This window comes from Scyliorhinus torazame, chromosome 10, assembly GCF_047496885.1.
Source record: "Scyliorhinus torazame isolate Kashiwa2021f chromosome 10, sScyTor2.1, whole genome shotgun sequence".
NCBI lineage: Eukaryota > Metazoa > Chordata > Chondrichthyes > Carcharhiniformes > Scyliorhinidae > Scyliorhinus > Scyliorhinus torazame.
The window spans coordinates 97819641-97834939 of NC_092716.1; positions in this window are offsets into that span (position 1 = coordinate 97819641).

A 15299-nucleotide genomic window follows, 5' to 3' on the forward strand; every position below is an offset into this window, starting at 1 on the left:
TCTTTCTCTCTCTCTCTCTCTCTGTCTCTCTCTCAGTGCTACAGCAGAGGAACTGAATACTCATCACTTCTGCATTCTGGACCTTCTGAATGACCACAAAGCTTTCTGGTCAGTAAGAACTCTTTACATTGTAATATCTGTTACGACTGATGCAGTGTTAGGCAAGTTCATCCCATGGATGGAATCCCTGCTCATGTTGCCAGGAAACTTCAGAATATTTGAACTTCTTTAATTCTCACTCAAAACATGTCCAGCGCGATGGTTGAGTAGAGGTTTTAATATGAGACAGGATCTAATGGCTGAAGTTTGGTGTTTATGGAGGGAAGCAAGTGGGAAACCAGCGTGGACATAATTGGGAAAGCGTATGGCAGGTGAAAAATGTCTAACTGTGGATTTTGTCAATAGTGGGTTGATGTATGGCCTGAGGTAACCTGGATGACTGATGGAATGCAAGGTTTGAAGCTTAGTCCTGGGTTAAACAGCGTGCCAGGATTTTGTATCATTTGATTCAACCCTAGAGAATGGCTGGAAACTGGATTGACATTTGCCAGATGCTGAAAATAATGGTTCGGGTCACTTGCAGCCTATTCATAACTTGCAGCCAATCATGCAACCTGGCAAAGGAGGTTATCGACAGTGGAAGATTAAATCGGAGTATCAGTCGTGTACAGAAAAGAAGCTAAGACCTCATCTTTAAATTGTCAGCAAGATCCAGGTTGCTGATGAGGAGGAAATGGTCGTAGATAAACTAAGGAATTCCAGCAGAGATGAGAACAGAATCTATTGAAGATGTACCAGCTGTCTTGGGGACGATAGGCGTAGAACTACACCAGAATGACCGCCCAGAACTGGACAATGGAGGAGGAACCAGTGCTAAACTTTGTAAAATAAAGAGGGTTGAGACATTGGAATTGTAGTTGGTGTGTGGTTTTAGGCAGGGTGGTCTTTACTGTAAGCAGGGTAAAAGCAGTAAAAGTGTGGCAGAAAATAACAAGTGCGATGCAGGAGGAGACCATAAACTTGTTCAAGATTGATTTGAGCCTGGGTTGATGACAGGAGGTCACATAGGCTACAAAGGCACGTGGAAATGAATTGAAAGGGTCAATGGTGCTGGAGAAGGGAGTGTGGCTGATAGATCTAAAAATAGACCAGGGCTAGCGAATTACTAAAATTAAGAGTAGGGATTGGGTTTATTTTTGGAATGGCAGCTAGTACGCAGAGTAGTGTTATACACAGGCTTTACATGGATGAGTGGCAGAACGCTGGCCATGGCGATTAATATTCTCAGGGTAGGGCATTGAATTGAGGTAACAAACCCAATAGCTTGAGGGGCTACCTTGAAGGAGAGGTGGAACTTTACAGAACATTTACCCATCGTCACCAGATGGGAGTTGGTGCTGAGCTGATTTTGTTTTACGGACAGCCACAACCTGAAGGAGTCCCGGAAACTGCTGTTTGCACAACCCACTCGCAAGCCCCATTCAAACACTGAATTTAGCCACTTCAGAAGGGTGGAAGATGCTAGGGTTTGATCTCCACTGCTCAAATCCTTCCATCGAGAATTTCACAACAGATCTGTTTGATCTTCTGGTGCACAATCGATTAGCCAGTAATTCATTACTACCGAGGGCTTGAAGGTGACAGATTCAAAACCCACTGTGACTTTTTTACTGAACTGCACTTGGACTCATTTGTGTGTTTGGGTATATCTCCATTGCAAAACTGCTTCGGATGGCTATCAATGCAGCATTTTGTTGGCTATCTGGAAACAACAAACCCAACTGCCCTCCAATGCCAGGAGCCAATCTGCCCAGTGTGTTCTATGGGCACTAACACCTCTAAACTACTACTTTCATCTTCCATACTGGGGAGAAAATGGACACCATCTCTTAAATCCTGCAGTTCAACCTTGGGGTGACAATAATGGGTGTAATTTTTTTTTTAAACACAAGCTCTGATAATGACAGGGTGCAAAGTCAGGTGGGGATATTTGTGCTGATTAGAGCAGTTTAAGAAAGTGATGTAAATTCATCAGTCATTCAACAAAAACAAAATACTGCAACAGCTGGAAATCTGAAATAAAAATAAGATGTGCTTGAAATACTCAACAGGTCAGGCAATATTTGTGTAGAGAGGGAGGGGGGGAGCCTCTCAACTTGCTTAAAGCCTGCAACATTTCTAACTCTTGCCAGTTCTGCCAAAAGATCATCGATCTGAAATATTAACACTCTCTCTTTGCTGGTGCTACCTACCCTGAGTATTTCCAGAATTTTCTGCCAACCATTTATTGTTTGGTTTGTGCCCGATGCCTCTAATGGGCACTGCAACATGCAGTGGCCATTTATTCATTGGAATTATACTGTGTAAAAGCGGACTTGCAACATTACAGTGATTGCACTTCATAAGTGCTCCACTGGTTATGAAATATTTTGCTATAAAAAAAAAAAATTAGTTCTTTCAAAAAGGGAAGAAATATTCACTGGTCTTTTTGACTGTCCTAAATGTTAGCAAACAAGAAAATTCAGGGAAAATACTGTGGCTACTCAAATCTGAAACAAGAGCAGAGGATGCTGGAAAAACTCAGCACATTGGTTCTCTTTTTAAAATATTTTTATTGGGTTTTGGTATACATAAAATATAAATACACACAGAACAATAAGAATTTTGCAAGGGCGGTACCCCTAACATTGCGGTCGTTTTTCTTTTACTATTTAAGTGGATTTTCTTTTGTTTGTTCTTTTCGCTCTTGTCTTTTCCTTGCCGCGCTTGCTATGACCATTGTGGTCCCCTGTGTCTCAGTTCCTGCCTGTGTTCCCCCTCCCCCCTCTCTTCTCCCTCCTCCCTCCCACCATTGTTGTTCCTGCCCTCCCCCTGCGGCTCCTGGTTGCACTTTCCTAAATCTCCAGACCCTCCTCCCCGCCCCCCCTTCTTCCCTTTTGTGTCTTGGCTACCTAGTTGTTGGCCACAAACAGGTTCTGGAATAGCCGAGTGAAAGGCTTCCATATTCTGGAAGCCCTCTTCCACCCACGGATGACGAATTTGATTTCTCCATTTGGAGAAATTCCGCCAGGTCGGACAGCCAGTCTGCAGCTTTAGGCAGCATTGCTGACAGGCCAAATAGGATTCTATGGCGGGCGTCAGCCCTCCTCCCCATGAAGAGATCTGACTGATCCGATACCCTGAAGACTGCCACTCTGGGGCATAGCTCCACCCTCATCCCCACTACTTTGGACATTGCCTCAAAGAAGGCTGTCCAGTACCCGGCAAGTCTGGGGCAAGACCAGCACATGTGGGTGTGGTGAACCGGGCCTCCCTGGCACCATTCACATCTGCCCTCCACTCCGGGAAGGACTTGCTCATTCGGGTTCTGGTCAAGTGGGCTCTATGTACCACTTTTAGTTGTGTTAGGTTAAGCCTTGCGCATGTAAAGGTGGAGTTGACCCTGTGCAATGCTTCGCTTCCGGGTCCCCACCCTATTACGAGCCCCAAGTTCTCCTCTCACTTCTCCCTTGTCGCATCCAGTTTGGCGTCGGCCCTCTCTATCAGTCGTCCCTACATGTCGCTACGGTTTCCTCTGCCTAAAATGTCTGCGTCCAGCAATTCCTCTGGTAGTGAGAACAGAATTAACCTTTTGAGTCATAGACACTTTGTCGGAATTCAAGTTACTTGTTAGCCTCTCATAGCTTAGAAATGGTGATATCCAGGATTTCTATCCATCTCTTACTAATTATTGTGGAGCAATAGTTAATCTCAAACAATGTTCCCTCTGAGTTGTGCACACATCGTCTCCTTACGTTCCTGCATAAATGCAATTGTGTAAAATAATTTAAATTGCTTGTGGGCTTAATTGAACTTGCCGCACTTTGCAAGAGAAAATAGGGTATGGTGATCATAAATCTGCCTCTGTTCACCATCATGCTGGACAGCAAGGTTCGCACCAGTTCGTCTTTCAGATTGCCACAGATATGCTAAAAGAGATAGAACTAACAAATAGCAATCAAGTTACAGGCATCTTCTCTCATACAATGGGCAATTATGGGGCATTTCACTGAGATGCACCAATGAATAACTGAATAATTAGTACAGCCAAATATGTACGGGCAGATATAGTGCAAAATGTGAATAAATCTTGTATTTTTTGACTCTGGAGCCGAAACAGTTTGTCAATTGGATTTCCTGGCTGTGACATTAGACCTCTGAGAAATGGATCTGTGCCTTTGGTTGTTAAGGACACTGAAGCAAATTGGGAAGAATAAAACAAGCTGTGATTTCAGCCTGTGGTCAGAACAAGGGGCTGTGAAAGTTCAGTTTATTTTCAGCAGGAAGAGAACAGACACAACTCTTGGCGAAGTAGTATGAGTCAACTGAAAGGATTGAAACTTTAAAAGCTGTATGAGCTACCCAGTCAGACTGTTTTTTACCAGAGCTGACCATACTGTGTACGAGGGTGTTATTGAGTGAATGGATGAAGGAGACCTGGGAAGGCTATCCCATCAGGACCATTGCGACCTGAGTGAAAGGGATTATTCAGAAGTGCATCTTGTTGGTGATAATCATATTTGTGGATCGCAGATGGAATAAAGTGGTCGTTGGAGGATACCTAATCAAACCCAACCTAATGAAGAGTGATTGAACTCTACACGAGTGGGGAAAGACATTCGGTCTGCATTTGGTGCCACATATGTGCTAAGAGGGCTGCCTGAGAGACCCGTGAGATTTTATTGTATCAGCAATTTAAATTGTAATTTATAGTTTGTACTGAATACAATTTGCCCGTTAATTCATGTTCACTTTTGGTTGATTTTGGATTTAATTGTTACAGTAAAAGTTTTAAAAAGTGAAATATTTGTCCTTCGGTTTCTTCTGTTGGGGTCTTTTGGGAGCTTTGGTTCTTTCACCTTATTGGTCTCCACGGGGATTGTAACAAAAGATGTACTAGACTCCTTCAGCACACAATGTCCAAAGAGCAAATCGATCAGAATACCTCTCTGTAAAAGGATTTCAGTTAATGCTCCTTCCATTTATTTTGTATGGGAACCAGTGTGCTTAGCCAGCTCATGTCTCACTAATCCCCATTCCCCCAACATTTTTAATATTTCCCTTTTAACGAGTAACTATTTGATTTTAAGAATGATAGAACTTCAACAATTTGTAGCGAAGAATTCCACATTCCAGTCAGCCACTTGTGAAACAATATCTTTCTAAACTTAATTTTCTGCAATTATCTTACAATTGTGAGTTTTTGTTATTCTGTCAGTTGAAGCAATCATAACTCTTTGCTTAGAAGGCCTCTATCAGGTCTCTGTTAGCAATCTTCTGACCTCCAATGGGTAACCTCTCTCATCTATTCTAATGAACTCCCTCATTTCAGTGACAAACATTGCTACTTTTCTATTTAAACTCTTTCATGTTAGCTAAGGCCATTGTAATTAAAATTTTTCAATGAAGTCCCCAGGTGCAGTCGCTCTCTGCATTGCATAGCAGGCATCTTCAGGCAGGCTATTGGTTACACAAATTCACTGGTCTTCTAGACACATCTTATGTTGGTCGTTGCCCAGTTGTCTAATTCAGCATCATTTCCATTCCATTTTCAAGAAGGAATACTAGATGGCGAAAGAGTCCCTAATTCTGCCTTGTGTGCTCAGAACCCCAACCTCAGTTCATCATGACGGCATGGTGGCACAGTGGTTATCACTGCTGCCTCACAGCTCCGAGACCCGGGTTCAATTCCGGCCTCGGGTGACCATGTGGAGTTTGCACTTTCTCCCCGTGTCTGTGTGGGTTTCCTCCGGGTGCTACAGTTTCCTCCCACAGTCCAAAAATGTGCAGGCTAGGTGGATTGGCCACGCTAAATTGCCCCTTTGTGTCCAACGGTTAGGTGATGTTACGGGGATACGGTGTAGGTGTGGGCTTAAGTAGGAAGCTCTTTCAAGAAATTGTGTAGACTCGATCGGCCGAATGGCCTGCTCCTGCACTGTAAATTCTATGTCCTGTGGAATCCTAGGATCGTCTGACTCTCCAGCTGTCCCTTGCCTTCATCACTGGAGGGGGGCAATTAGATTGGTGCTTGCATTCATGGGATGGTGGGAAGGAGAGACTTATGTAAAATACAGGGTCATTACTAGGATACAAATTGATATAACATTGTACTCTAATTGAGTAAACTCCTTCCCCCACTCTTAGAGCTTCTAAGAGTTGGTATTGCCCAGCCAGAGCATCCCCATCCAGGCCTGTAGTATGCTCCCCAAAATGACAGAATATTTGTACTTGGATTGGCACTTTGACAAGAAGCTGATTAATTTGTCTGCCTCTGGGATTGCATAATGAATGTGAAGCTTCCAGGAATGTCGATACAGATGATCAAATCAGCCTGCCTTAACCAACTCCATTCAGACTGGACAAAGAGACACCCCTGTTTGCACTTATGTGAGCGACTGCAGTGATTCAAGATAATGGAACTTCTACACCTGCCTGTCATCCCCTTCCCATATTTAGGACATTGCAGTCATCACAATTTACAGACAAGTTGACACATGTTTGGGCAAAATAAACAAAGAATTGCCTTCCCTAAGTCAACTTGTTCACAAAAATTACTGTGGTTACTGGCCATGACAAATTTAGAATACTTTGCAAATCCTTTTGTAGCTCAGTGGTAGAGCGAATGCTTTGCATGTAAAAGTTTGTCACCATCACTGATGTTGCAAAGTGATTTGCAGCCATTGAAGCACTTTTGAAAGTGTAGTCCCGGTTATAATATAGGAAATGTGACATCTGATTTGAGCACAGGAAACTCCTAACAGCGTTCCGATAACGATCAGATCATCTTTCTGTGATAGAGACTGAGGGATAAATAACAGCCAGAATGGCAGCGTTGCTGCCAACACTGTGCTTGTGCAGTTGTTCTGATTTGCTCCGTGACATCCTTTGGAGTGACAGAGATCAGAATTTCTAAAAGTAAAATTCTAAGAGACTTGAAAACAATTATAAATTTTGGGCACAAATCAGCTGGGCTGGTTTAACTCAGTGGGCTAGACAGCTAGTTTGTGATGCAGAACGAAGGCCAGCAACGCGGGTTCAATTCCCGTACCAGCTGAGAATTCTGAATTCTCCCTCTGTACCCGAACAGGCGCCAGAATGTGGTGACTAGGGGCTTTTCACAGTAACTTCATTGCAGTGTTAATGTAAGCCTACTTGTGACAATAAAGTTTATTTAAATTTAATTATAAAATCTCCACAGAGGTTCTTTTAAAAATGAGTTTTACTGGCACTGTATTTCTGGCCAATGACGTCATTGCTTTACTACAAGTGTGCATGCATAGAGGGATATTGGCATCCACCTTGTGTTAGCAGGAGAGACAGAGTTGGCCAGGACATTGGGGATAGCTTCCCTGGTCTTCAGAGAAGTGCCACTGGCTCTGTTATGTTCACCCAAGCAGGTAGATAGGGCCTCCGTTTAATGTCTCATCCGAAAGCAATCAGTTTTGTGTCAGCCTTGATTTATATGCTAAAGCCCTTGAGTGGGACTTGAATGTTAACCTTGTAATTCAGAGGTGAGAGTGCTACCAAGTGAACCATAGCTGGCATCTATTAGATTACAATATAGTGTCAACTCGAAAAAGAGCAGTGCATAAAAGTCACTCATTGTAATCAAAACATGTGGGATTAGTAAACTGACATCTCATGATGTTTATCCACCATGGATTGATGCCAGTTAAGCACGGAGATGAAAATGACCTAAATAATAGATTGAAAGTGAATATGATGGGTTGAATTGATGACCTCTCAGGATTCCTTCCAACCTATACTCTTTGCTTATTTCACAGAAAGAGAACGTTGAGGTCTGAATAGAAATTCTCTCATATCTTTAATCAAATAGGCACAACAAATGTGAATGGCAAATGGAAGTGTTAAACACTTGGCCCACAGATGGCAGATATGGAAAGAATATCAAAATATTGAACCAAAAATACCTCTGGAAGTTTTGATTTAAAAATGTAATTTACATCATTGGTCTTGTGTTGTGTATATTGGAAACGATTTTGCAGGTCCATTAGCCACAGGTGCAAATCTCATAATGGCTGCAAAATATTGCAAGAGGCAAAAAAACGGGATTTAGCATTGTAGAGATTTTGGAAAACTATGGGCTGGATTCTCCGTTTGGGAGATTATGTACTGACGCTGGCGTGGGAACAGAAGAGTTCTACGCCCGAAAAAACAGCGCAAAAGCTGCACCGATCCTCCGTCTGGTGGGGGGCTAGCAGGCATACAGTGTCGAGCCCCCGGCTCTAGCTGTGGATACGGACGGAGAATTGCCGGGTCCGTGGCCGTGCATGCACATGGCAGCGGCCTGCAGCAACGGCGCCAGCTGTGTTCAGACCCGGCCTGCCAAATAATGCCCCCCTTTGGCCAGGTAACGTCCTGAGGCCATCCCGACGGCATGCGCCGTACTCTGCGAGTATGCCGTTTTGGAGGGGGTGGAGCATCACAAAAGTGGCGCCGCCCCTGATTTCAGCGCCAACAGGGATTCTCCAGCCGATCGCTGAACACGATTTCAGCGTCGGAGACTGGAGAATCCCACCCCATTTTCCCCGAGCCCTCCAGGATGACGTGATCAGGTTCACACCCAGAAAGTACGAGAACGTGATTTGAATGCATTTTAATAACATTAGTGAGTTTAAAGTAGAATCTTCAGATCTCATTGAATCTTCCCACCCAGCAGCGTGAAGTCATACGGGCCTGAATTACTATGGTTTGTAAAACGGGAACCAGGCAGCGTGACCTCCGAGAGGGAGGAAGGAGGTGAGCACCCCTCTTCACCTTGTACCACGGTGTACAAGGGGACAGTTCACCTTGGCCAGCTTCAGAGAGGGGGTTATCAGGAAATTAAAATGAAATTTGAGTGACTCAGCTGATACTGGCATTGAGGTATGGGGCATCTGTGGGTGCAGGGATCATGAGGATGCTGGTGACAGGTCAGGTGCAGGGAACCAGCGAGGTGGTGGCATGTGGGTTCGAGGTGACATTTCGGGGGTTGGCAGAAGGGTGGAGAGTCACGGGGAGACAGGGGACACAACATAACCTTGCAGATTGGGGTAGGTAAAGAAAGCAAAACATGCACACTAACCCAGGTGTGACCTCACGGCAAGTTTACTTCAAGTGAATAATATAGAAATAGAGCAAGCTGATTAATTATCCAAGTAAACAAAGTGTAAAGAATGGAGAAGATAAATGGTGGATAACAATTACCAGTGAGGTATTTAATAGGAACATGGAATTAAAAGTAGGTTATTGGATGCATCAAACTGCTGTAGCATTGTCAACTATGGATGAAAAACATTTCACATCCATTGCTGGAAACATTTGGATTTAAAAGTATATCACATTTTAAAGTATTTCTCTAGACTTTTAAGAATGTGACTGTTTTTGTGAAACTGTCAAATGAAGCTGGTGATAAGTGAATGAGAAGACTCCTGGTTCTCCAGCTTGTAGAAGAGACCAGGGGAAGGTTTCTCCGCCCCGCCGCGCCAGATTTCAGCACGCCGGCAAGATGCTCCGTTTCACCGGCTGGTCAATGGGGTTTCCCATAATGGGGCAGCCCCACGCCGTCGGGAAACCCCCCGGGCTGCCGTCAAAATGGAGCATCCCGCCGGCGGAGAATCCAGCCCAGTGTGAATGAGGCTGACAAGAAAGTTGCTACGCTGTGGCAACATTATTCAAGAGTCACAAGATGTTGGGGTCATTAGTAATAGATTGAGGCAGGTAAAGATTAACATGGCCATGTGTATCTGTTGTACTAGGGACTGGTACAATCCATTTGTGGTGAGGGTGGAAAGTATAGGAGTAACTAGTTGTTAAGAGTTAAGTTATTGTGAGTTAAGTTGTTGAGAGTTTGGATGGGAGACAAAAATGGAATTGAGAAATGGCACCACAGTGATAATGTCACTGGACTAGTAATCCAGAGGCCCAGGCTATTGCACTGGGGACTCTGGTTCAAATCCCACCATGGCAGCTGGTGGAATTTAAGCTTTATTCATTAAGAAATCTGGAATTGAATGCTAGTCTCAACAATGGTGGCCATGAAACTATCATCAATTGTCATTTTAGGCAAGGATACCTGCCACTTTACCTAATCTGGCCTACATGCGACTCCAGATCTACAGCAATTTGGTTGAATCTTAATTGCCCTCTGAACTGGCCTGACAAGCCACTCAGCTCAATGGCAACTAGGAGTGGGCAACAAATGCTGGCCTTGCCAGCGACGCTCATATCCCAAGATAAGAATAGTAATTTTAAAAATGCTGGAGCATATAAGTGCTTGATCCTACAAAGATTCTATAGAACACTGCTAATCACTGTAGAAATCAGGATCCAAGGTGGAACACAGTTGCACTGGTAATGCAGGTGGACCCCAGCACGTGAAAAGCAGCCACATATTGTGAGTGAGCCAAGGCTGTGAATATCATCAGGCTATTCAGCGGTGCAGGCACCATAACCAAGCTTGAAACCTCCACCCTCCGCAGAAGGGGTCAGTCCAATGGGGAACAATCAAGAATGAGAACTTCAGCTGATCATTTTTCCAGTCCAAAAAGCATTCCATGGCCAGGGCATAGTGATTAATTTTAGCACGTCTGCTGTCACCCTAGCTGAGATCAATGACCTTCCTACGCACCAAGAATCAAACCTGGTCTGTACGGCCCTATATCACAATGGGTTGTGCACTGTGAAGGGGTGGGGGTGGTAGTTGGGGGAGATGGGGTTTAAGTATCTAACCATTTGAGTGTATTATGTAGTTTCCTCAACTGGATCTGGCTTTTATTTAGACTAGCTGGTACTTGTTGGTTTGTTAATTAATTCCATTCAGTGTGATGAAATTAATTTTGGATTGCTCCAGCAGGGATCTAGCCCAGAAATCAGGAAACCACGGAAGCTGTAAATTTAACTGGCTTGCTAAATTTGAGACTTGTTGTGGTCTTGTGAAAAATATCAGCTTTTTATTTTTACGATTTTTACCTCTGACCAACTCTAATTAACAAAGTTTCAAAAGGATTTCCAAGAAATCTAAGACAAAGAAGGTGATATATGCTTAGAAGCACAGAGCAAGGCTAGAATACTGAATGACTACTTTGCATTGGTGTCTGCTAGGAAAAGAGATGCTGACAAAATACCAGTGGAAATGAAAATGGTAGAGTTAATGGATGGGGTTCATGGGCAGGATTTTTGAGAAACCGAGGGCTGGATTCTTCGTTTTCAGGCTATGTCCTGATGCCGGGGTGGGAATGGTGGCCTTTTACGACCGAACATTCGGTGCAAAACCGCCACCGATTCTCCGTTTGGTGGGGGGTTAGTAGGCAGGCAGCATAGAGCACCCGGATCTAGCTGCTGATACGGCGGAGAATGGGCGGGTCCGTGGCTGCACATGCACACGGCGGTGGCCTGCGGCGGCCAAACCGTGTAACATGGCACCAGCTGCTTGCGGACCCGGCCTGCCAAATATGCCCCTCCTTTGGCCAGCACACGACTTTGGACCAGCCCCCAACAGTGCCCCCAGCCCCTTCAAAAGTCCCCCCTGCCGAATGACCCTCCCCCGACTGGCGCCGCTGGACTGAGTCGGCGACTGGAGAATCCCACCCCTAATCTTCCTGACACAAGTGCCAGAGGATTGGAAAGTGGCAGATTTGACACCCTTGTTCAAGAAAGGTGTAAGGACACACCCAAGTAGCTCTAGGCCAATCAGTTTATCATCAGTGGTTGGTGAGATTTTTGAAACCATAATCACGTATGGGCGGCACGGTAGCACAGTGGTTAGCACTGTTACTTCACAGCGCCAGGGTCCCAGGTTCGATTCCCGGCTTGGGTCACTGTGCAAAATCTGCACATGGGTTTTCTCCAGGTGCTCCGGTTTCCTCCCACAAGTCCCGAAAGATGTGCTGTTAGATGAATTGGACATTCTGAATTCTCCCTCTGTGTACCCGAACAGGTTCCGGTCTGTGGCAACTATGTGATTTTCACAGTAACTTCATTGCAATGTTAATGTAAGCATACTTGTGACAATAATAATAAAGATTATTCAGCCAACTTACTGGAGTTTGTTGAAGAACTAACATGTGCACTGGATAAAGGGGAACTGGTGGATGATTTTCAGAAGGCATTTGATAAGGTGCCACATCAAAGATTATTACAGAAAATAAAAGCTCATGTTGTTGGGGCTAATATATTGGCATGAATAGAAGACTGGCTAGCTAACAAGAAGCAGAGAGTTGGCACAAATGGTTCTTTTCTTGTTGATAAGGTGTAATGAGTGGTGTGCCACAAGCATCAGTACTGGGGCCTCAATTTATCATTTATTTAAATCACTTGGCTGAAGGGACCAAAGGTATGGTTGCTAAATTTGGTGGTGCCACAAAGTTAAGTAGGAAAGTAAGTTGTGAAGAGGACATAAGGAGGCTACCATGGGCTATAGATAGGTTAAGTGAGTGGGCAAAAATCTGGCTAATGGAGTATAATGTGGAAAAATATAAAATTGTCTGCACTGACGGAAAAATAAAAAAGCATATTATCTAAATGTTAAGCAATTACAGAGCTCTGAGATTCTTCAAATACATTTATAAGACTGCAGTAACTTGTAAGAATTCACCTCGGCTCTTATCTGGAAGATATCCATTTTTGTAAATTTTTCACTACTTCCTCATTACCCAAGTGAATTATAGAACATCGAACATAGAACACTACAGCGCAGTACAGGCCCTTCGGCCCTCGATGTTGCGCCGACCTGTGAAACCACTCTAAAGCCCATCTACACTATTCCCTTATTGTCCATATGTCTATCCAATGACCATTTGAATGTCCTTAGTGTTGGCGAGTCCACTACTGTTGCAGGCAGGGCATTCCACGCCCTTACTACTCTCTGAGTAAAGAACCTACCTCTGACATCTGTCCTATATCTATCTCCCCTCAATTTAAAGGTAAGTCCCCTCGTGCTAGACATCACCATCTGAGGAAAAAGGCTCTCACTGAACACCCTATCCAATCCTCTGATCTTCTTGTATGCCTCAATTAAGTCACCTCTTAACCTTCTTCTCTCTAACGAAAACAGCCTCAAGTCCCTCAGCCTTTCCTCATAAGATCTTCCCTCCATACCAGGCAACATTCTGGTAAATCTCCTCTGCACCCTTTCCAATGCTTCCACATCCTTCCTATAATGGAGCGCTGAACACAGCACTAGCATATTCTCCCTTGTTATAAAACTACGAGGCTGTGCTTTCCTAACAACCAATGCCTTCATTCCCTGCATACTATCTTTAAATGCTTCCTTGCCATCTCACAAGCCCCATTCAGTATTTCTCTCAAATTCGATACATAGTCCAAAAGTGTAGTCTCTGACATTTTATTTCATAGCTTTTCCTTGATTAATTTCAATGATCCTCTAACTTTGTGTCCATAGACTAATTCAAAAGGACTAAATCGGATAGAATCATTTGGTGCATCCCTAATGGAAAATAACAAAAGTGGAATCCTTTATCCCAATCATGAGGGTAATCTTGACTATATGATCTCATCATTGTTTTCAAAGTTTGATGCCACCTCTCTAATGTTCCCTTTGACTCTGGATGGTACCCTGGTGATTTGTACTACTTTATTTCCAGGCTGTTTATGACCTCTTTAAATAATCCAGACATGAAATTTGACACTTGATCTGAATGTATCTCTTTTGGTAAGCCATATCTAGCAAAGAACTTTGTTAATTCCTCTACCACTCTCTTGACTGTAATGGTTCTTAACAGCACGACTTCAGGAAATCTAGTGGATATATAGTTAACAAGTATTGATTTCCACTTCACGTTTTTGACAACACAGCCAACTAGAACTCTGGTAAAAGGGTCTTTGAAACCTGGAATGTAAGCTAGTTTTATTGCAGCTTGTGGTTTCCCCATGACTTAACATGTTTGACAAAATGTAACTACATCTTTAGGTAGTCCTGGCCAGTAAAACGGTTTCTGTATCTTAGCTGGTGTTTTCTTTATTTCTAGATGTCCTCCTATTGGAATGACATGAGCTATCCTTAGAATCTCTTTCTTATACTCAGATGGTAATACAATTTGACGTACATCTGCCCATTTTTCATCTTCGCTAATATGTGTGGGACACCATGTTCTCATTAATGTGTGATCCTTTACATAATAATATTCAGGAATACACCAAGCCTACAGTTCAGAGTAAGCTATTTGATTTGGAATAACTCTGCTACAATCTCTTTGAAATAAACACATCGGTTTATTTCCCTTCATTTGTTTTATCTTCATTCAGCCTTTTTAAAGATCGAGTCAACTAACCTTATCTCACTTTTCTCATCCAGTGCTCTTAACTACTTTGCCTCTTGTCTTACCTTATGTGCATGTAACCTTGTTACTACACAATCAGGAAACACCCCAGGATGATCTGTTGGCAATTCTTCTGTCGCTGGATTTTCTACCAACTGTTCAACCACAGTAGGCATCACTACTATCTGTGATCCAGCTATATCGTTCCCTAGAATTAACTGAATCTCTGCAATGGGCAATATTTATACTACTCCATTAGCCACTTCTCCTGTCTTCAAGCTACTCCTCAAGTCTATTTTCACCAATGGAATTTTTCTTGCTTCACCGTGAATATTACTGATCAGAACCTCTTCTTTCAATATACCTTCTGGACAACAAATACCCTTATCCCACAATATTAGAGATTGAGTCTCTCCTGTATTTCTTAAAATGCTAAATTATTTCCCATCCCATTTTGTGCACATGAAAAAACTTTCCCTTCATATATAAAATTACTAAACACATCAGTCACCTGCTGCCCACTCTGGCCCTGTACAATTTGTGCTTGTTTTCACCTCTACTGCTTGGTCTTCGCTGTGTATATATACTCCAAACGGCTTCTCTTGTTCTTCAGTCTCGGATTAATAGTTCCCTTCTTAAGATTTATAACTCCAACCAGTTTTCCATTTAACACCTAGCATAATGATTTGGTGTGGCCCACTTTATTACAATGAAAGCATCTAATTTTCTTCATCTCTCATTCCCTCAGCATCATTTTTGAGGTAAAGTCTCCTAGGAACTCAACCACTTCCTGTCTTGCTTGACTGTCTTTTCTCGCACCTTCCCATTTTCTATCTTTCTCAGATTTAAAAAAGTTTTTTTTAAAAAAGGCTTTGACTCTGAACCAACTCATAGTCGTCAGCAAACTCTGTGGCTTGTCTTGCAGTTTTAATTCTTTGTTCCTCCACATGTGTTCTTATCACTGCAGGTAATGAATCTTCA